Below are 6,678 nucleotides of genomic sequence, written 5' to 3'. Positions count from 1 at the left end.
AGGCCTTATTTCGGGATGTTACATTTCTCCCTCCCTTTAGGGATTTTCGTCCCCGAAAATTTTACCTGTGAAGAGATTTGGGTACTGTTTTCGCATAGCCTCTTCGAGTTCCCATGTAGCCTCGTCTACCCCATGTCTATTCCATAGTACTTTCACAAGTGCAATACTTTTGTTTCTTAATTGCTTTACCTCTCAAGCTAGAATCTTTACCGGTTCTTCACCGTAAGTCATGTCTGGTTGAATCTCAACCTCTGTCTGAGAAATCACATGTGAAGGATCTGAACGATAACGACGTAGCATAAACACATGAAATACATTATGAATCTTCTCTAACTCAATCGGCAAAGCTAACCGATATGCTAATGGTCTGACTCTCTCAATCACTTCAAACGGTCCAATAAAATGTGGACTTAATTTGCCTTTCTTGCCAAATCTGAGAACTTTCTTCCACGGGGATACTTTTAGAAAAACTTTATCACCAACTTGATACTCAATTTCTTTTCTCTTCAAATCTGCATACGACTTTTGTCTGTCTGAGGCTGCTTTCAAGCAATCTCTGATGATTTTTACTTTCTCTTCTGTTTCCTTAACTAGATCAACCTCGTAAATCTGATTTTCCTTAAGCTCTGTCCAATACAAAGGTGTGCGACATTTACGTCCATACAAAGCTTCATAAGGTGCCATTTTTAAACTCGACTGATAACTATTATTGTAGGCAAACTCTACTAATGGTAAATATTTTTCCCAACTGCCTTGAAGTTCCAGTACACAGCATCTAAGTATATCTTCAAGTACCTGAATAACTCTCTCTGACTGACTGTCGGTTTGAGGATGGAAAGTTGTACTAAAACTCAACTTAGTGCCTAAAGCCTTCTGCAATTTCTTCCAAAACCGTGAAGTAAATCTTGGATCTCATCGAAATGATCGATAATCTGCATTCCCGTGTAGTCGACTATCTCTGAAATATACAACTCGGCCAACTTGTCAAGTGAATAATCCATACGAACTGGGATAAAATGAGCTGACTTCGTTAACTTATCAATCACAACCCATATTACATCTTTCTTTCTTGGTGTCAACGACAATCCTGCCACAAAATCCATAGTAACTCGAACCCATTTCCACTCAGGGACTAGCACAGGCTGCAATAAACCTGAAGGTACCTGATGTTCGGCCTTTACCTACTGACAGATCAAGCATCTAGAAACAAACTCTGAAATGTCCCTTTTCATTCCTACCCACCAGTACATTTTCTTCAAATCATTATACATCTTTGTACTACCTGGATGAATAGGCAAAGAACTACTATGTGCTTCCTGTAAGATATTTTGAATAAGCTCATCATTCTTCGGTACGCATACCCTATCTCTGAACATCAAACAACCATCAGAACTGATCTGAAAATCTGACTCTATATCTGACTTACATTGATCTCTTTTGGCTAACAACTCACTATCATTTTTCTGAGCTTCACAAATTTCTTCAAGAAACATCGGTTTAGCTCTCAACTCAGCTAAGATAAAACCATCATCTGATAAGGCTAGACTAGTATTCAAAGCTCTTAATGCAAATAAATATTTCCTACTCAAAGTATCAGCAACAACGTTTGCCTTACCTGGGTGATAATCGATCACTAGCTCATAATCTTTAATCAACTCTAACCATCTTCTTTGCCTCAAATTCAAATCTTTTTGAGTCATCAAATATTTCAAACTTTTGTGATCAGTGAATATGTGGCACTTCTCACCGTACAAATGATGTCTCCAAATCCTCAACGCAAAAATAATGGCAGCTAACTCTAAATCATGTGTCGGATAGTTCTTCTCATGTGGCTTTAACTGTTTAAAGGCATAAGCAATTACCCTTCCTGCATAAGTACACAACCAAGTCCATTCATGGACGCATCACTGTAAATCACAAACTCCTTACCTGGTTTTAGTTGTACTAAAACAGGAGTTTTAGTCAACAATGCTTTTAACTTGTCAAAACTCTGTTGACACTTCTCAGTCCATTCAAACTTGACATCCTTTTGCAGCAATCTTGTCAGCGGGGTAGCTATCATGGAAAATCCCTCTACAAATCATCTATAATATCCAGCAAGACCAAGAAAACTTCTAACTTCTGATACATTTCTAGGAGGCTTCCAATCAAAAATGGCTGAAATCTTGCTCGGATCGACCTTAATACCTTCACCTGAGACAATATGTCCAAGAAAACCAACTTATTGTAAACAGAACTCACTTTTGCTGAACTTGGCATATAACTGATTATCTTTCAGAATCTGTAAAACTGTTCTCAAATGCTCTGCATGCTCAGTCTCATCATGAGAATAAATCAAGATATCATCAATGAACACAACTACAAACTTATCCAAATACGGTCTGAAAATTCGGTTCATTAAGTCCATGAAAATGGCAGGAGCATTAGTCAAGCCAAATGGCATCACAGGGAACTCATAATGACCATACCTAGTCCGGAAAGCGTCTTCAAGACATCGACTCTTTAACTCATGAATCGATAGTATCCGGATCTCAAATCTATATTGGAAAACACAGTAGCTCCCTTGAATTGATCAAACAGATCATCAATTCTAGGCAATGGATACTTGTTCTTTACTGTTACTTTGTTAAGTTGCCGATAATCTATCCACAATCTCATCGATCATCTTTCTTTTTCACAAATAGCACTGTGCACCCATGGTGAATCTTTGGGTCTTACAAAGCCTTTATCTGTTAATTCCTGCAACTGAGCTTTCAATTCTTTCAATTCCAATGGAGCCATTCCATAATAAGCAATAGAAATGGGTGTGGTACCTGGAATTAACTCAATACCAAACTCAACTTCTCTAACAGAAGGCAAACTTGGTAGTTCTTTCGGAAACACATCGGGACACTCACATACCACAGGCACTGATTTAATTTTCAATTCTAGATCTTTAGTGTTTAACACAAAAGCAAGATAAGCTTCATACCCTTTTCTCAAACATTTCTGAGCAGACGTAACAGAAATTATGGGAAATAAACTATCTGACTCTTCTGAATTAACCCGAAGAATTTCACCATTTTCACACTTCAACTCAATGAATTTCTTTCCACAATTCACTATCACATCATGTGTAGTCAACCAATCCATACCAAGAATCACATCAAACTCATCGAATGGCAATAGTATGAGATCAGCTGGAAAACAGTAGCCTCTAATCATTAAAGGACAATTTCTACATACATTATCTACTAATACATGCTTGCCTAATGGATTCGATACTTTAATCACAAATTCTGTAGATTTTATAGGCATACTTGTACTAGACATCAATTTCTTGCAAACATATGAATGAGTTGAACCCGAATCAATCAAAGCAATGACATTAATATCATATAGAGAAAATATACCCGTAATCACATCGGGGAAGGATGCCTCTTCGCGTGCACGAATAGCATAAGTCCTTACAGGGGCTCTAACATCTGGTCTCACAGCCGAATCTCTTGAGGTACCTTTGTTACTTGCTTCTACTCCCGGTTGCCTCGGTGATCTACCTCTAGTAGGAGCATTTCTGGATCTAGCACTCTGTGTTATCTCTCGATTAGCCACCTCTGGACATTCTCGTACAAAATGATCTGGAGCACCGCATTTATAACAAACATTTTCGCCTGCCCGACAAGGACCATAATGAAGTCTACCACACCGTGAACACCCTGATCTACCCTGTCCAACATTACCTACACTCGCAGTCGAGGTGTTCTGAGCCTTCGAATCCTTAAATCTGCTGCCTCTATTCTGACTAGAATACCCGGCTGAGAAACTAGATCTGGTAGAAAACTCTTTTGGCCTTTTGGATGCAGCCTGGAATGACCCGCTCATCTGCCTCTTCTTTGTATTTTGTGTCTCTGTCTCAACTTTGCCTTTTGTTTTTAACAGCTCCTCTGCCTTACAGGCTCTCTCAACTAAAATAACGAACTCTTTTATTTCTAGGATACCCACTGACAGTCGGATATTATCATTTAACCTATCCTCAAACCTTTTACACATAATAGCCTCTGTAGACACACATTCTCGAGCATATTTACTAAGCCTAACAAATTCGCGCTCATAATCAGTCACTGTCATATTACCTTATTTCAATTCTAGGAATTCCTTTCTCTTCTGGTCAATAAACCTCTGACTGATGTACTTTTTACGAAATTCCTCCTGAAAGAAATCCCAAGTGACCCTCTCTTTTGGTACAACTGATACAAGTGTCTTCCACCAGTAGTAGGCTGAGCCTCTAAGAAGTGATACTACACATTTCATACATTCCTCGGGTGTACAAGATAATTTGTCAAAGACTCTGATAGTATTTTCTAACCAAAATTCTGCTCTTTCTGCATCATCATCTTTTGTTGCTCGGAACTCTTCTGCCCCTTATTTCTTGATTCTATCAATTGGTGGCTTTTCTATTATCACTGTACCTGTGACTGGGGGAGCTTGAGCTACATGGGTAGCCTGAGAATCATGAGGGGGTGGAGGTCTAACTGCCGGATTTGTTCGAACGAACTCGGCAAACAAATCATTCAAAGCTTGGAAGAGAGCTTCTCGAGTCACTCCTCCTCGATTAACATTCTTCGCCTATTCTCGATGGCGCTGCCCTTCATGGAGCAGCGCATTACTTTCTACATCATCATCACCAGCTCGCTCAAATCCATTACTATAAAACAAAATATCTAAAAATCGTCAGGAGTCGTCATACTATCAAAATACAGGTATGACATGTATAGCTAGACTTTTACTCACACTAACTGTTTTGAGAACCGACTAAACCTGCTCTGATACCAATAAATGTAACATCCCCACGCCCGAAATCGTCACCGGAGTCAAGCTTGAGGTGTTACTAAACTTATCTTACCTTTTAAACAACTCTAAACCACTTATTTTAATTTTCGGAATAAACTATTTTTCTGCGTCATGGTTGCTTAAAAATTCATTTCTCGAGTTTCAAAACTCAAAATTAAGATCCGTAAATTTTTTCTGAAACTATACTCATATATATATCTACTAATTTTTTTCTATAATTTTTGACTTAGCCAATTAGTACAGTTTATTAGTTAAAGTTGCCCCTATTTCAGAATTTGACTGCACTAGCCTCTACTTACTACGAACCACTTTTCTCTCTGTACAGAAATCATATGACTATACCGTTTGTTTCTATTAAAGCTAGATTCAATAAATATTCTAACCATATAAAGTACACCACCTAATTATTTTTGTAAAATTTATGGTGAATTTCTAAAGTTGGAACAGGGATCCGAAATCGCTCGGCCCTATTTCACCAAAACTCAGATACCCTATAAAATACAAAACCTTTACCTGTTTTGCTTATTCCATATGAAAATAGACACAATGAGCTTTAATTTCATATATTATTCACCATCAACCCATGTCTCTACAATTTCTTGTGATTTTTCAAAATCACGTTATTTCGATACTTGAATCTGTTTTAAGTTACTTTCACATTTTCTTAGTTTTCATGTGATAGTTACTACTTAATCATACATACTATTAAACATGTATATCATCAGCCACTCTATTAGTTAATCACTAGCAAGTATTTACACATCATTCATTGATCATATCATATCAAAAGAAACCAAGTTCCTATACATGCCATACACAAAACGTAAACGCCTAACTATACCAATGTGATTTCTTCGATAGTGTGATCGGTTTCCGACGTTTCTTCGATCCCCGAGTGGCTTGATAAAAACTATAAGAAAAAGAAAATAAAGAGAGTAAGCACTAGGCTTAGTAAGCTTACAAGCAAATAAATTACAACATTCAACATAATGAATAAATATACATAATGTCACCTAGCTTCATAAACTTTCTTTACATTCTCATTTTCTACCTTATTCTTTACTCACTTACCTTCTTTCTTACCTGACCTTTCACTATTCATAAATATAATCTACTTTCTCTTTTTGCTAATAATTCACTGTAATTTAAAGTGTACAATGACCCGTTGAACCACTCGAAATACTAAGGATACTAGGATCGTTCCTGTCTATCAATATCCTGCCAATGCCATGTCTTCGACATGGACTTACATGAATTATTCCTGTCTCCAATGCCATATATATATATATAATATAGGCTTACATGGCTCATTCCTGTCTCCAAAGCCATATATCTGATATGGACTTACATGGCTCATTTCATCTCTGTCTGTCTCATCTGTCAACCCCAATATCCTAACATTCTTAAGGTTCAAACGGGGCTTCCTAATGCTTTTTCTCTGTCACTTCGCCTTTAATTCAACTTTAAATATTCAAAGAAAATAAGTATATAAATGCTGGAAATTGACAATAATAATTTAAAATAAAAGAATATTGCATTTATTTATCAAACTTACCTCGATACAAGATGTGACTAAACTTTACAATTTAGTCCTTTACTTTTCTTTTCCCGATCTACTCCAATTTCGTTCTTCTTGATCTATAATAGCAAATTTAACTTATTTAATATTCAAATTTATCAAAACAGTCCTTTACTCAAACTTTTCAAAAATTACATTTTTACCCCTAAACTTTTGCATATTTACACTTTTTCCCCTAGGCTCGGGAATTACTTTATCCCTTATTCTTATGTTTTATGACATGCTGATCATTTTTCCCTTCTATGGCAGCATCAAATTCACACTCTAAC

This window comes from Gossypium arboreum, chromosome 8 (genome assembly GCF_025698485.1).
Source record: "Gossypium arboreum isolate Shixiya-1 chromosome 8, ASM2569848v2, whole genome shotgun sequence".
NCBI lineage: Eukaryota > Viridiplantae > Streptophyta > Magnoliopsida > Malvales > Malvaceae > Gossypium > Gossypium arboreum.
Note: the sequence above shows the minus strand (reverse complement) of the source record.